Raw genomic sequence first — 788 nt, 5'->3', positions numbered from 1 at the left:
GTGTATGTGAACTGCTGTATGGAAAGTGAATTTGCTCTGTAAATTTTCACCCAAATCACAATTTAAAAAGAAAGAAATCAGATGTCATATTATACTAGGTAAATCTGCTGCAAAAGATCTCTCTCATGTGTTAAGAAGCCAAGATGTCACTTTGAAGACTAACGTGAGCCTAACCCAAGCCATGGTATTTTCAGTCGCCTGATAGGTGTTGGCAAAGAATACTGAAAATACCATGGACTGCCAGAAGAACAAACAAATCTATCCTGGAAAAAGTGCAGCCTGAATGCTCATTGGAAGCAAGAATGGACTTCATCTCACCTACTTTGGTCATGCTGTCAGAAGAGAACATAACCCTGGAAAAGGGTATCATTCTTGGTAAAGTACAGGGTCAGCGCAAAAGGGGAAGACTCTCAATAATTTGGATTGACACAGTGGCTGCAATAATGATCTCAAGTATAGCAAGGATTGTGAGGATGGCACAGGACTGGGCAGGGCTTCATTCTGTTGTACATAGGGTCGCTATTAGTCGGTGCTGGCTCAATGGCACCTAACAACAACAGAAAAATTTAAAATTTCTAAAATTTTCACTGAGTATAAAAAATAATAAAATCTTATCATAAATACTGCAAATAATTTACACTAAAATATTTTTACAGAGCTACCACTGAAAAAACTTGTCACTAATTTTATCAAGAAGATCTAAAGCCTGCAAATGCACAATTAATTTTTAGTTTTCTAAGAACAGCTATAGGAGGTCTGGTAGCATAGTGGCTAAAGCACTTGACTGC

This window comes from Orycteropus afer, unplaced genomic scaffold, assembly GCF_000298275.1.
Source record: "Orycteropus afer afer isolate SDZICR_OR568_19922 unplaced genomic scaffold, OryAfe1.0 scaffold00271, whole genome shotgun sequence".
NCBI classification, from domain to species: Eukaryota; Metazoa; Chordata; class Mammalia; order Tubulidentata; family Orycteropodidae; genus Orycteropus; species Orycteropus afer.
Note: the sequence above shows the minus strand (reverse complement) of the source record.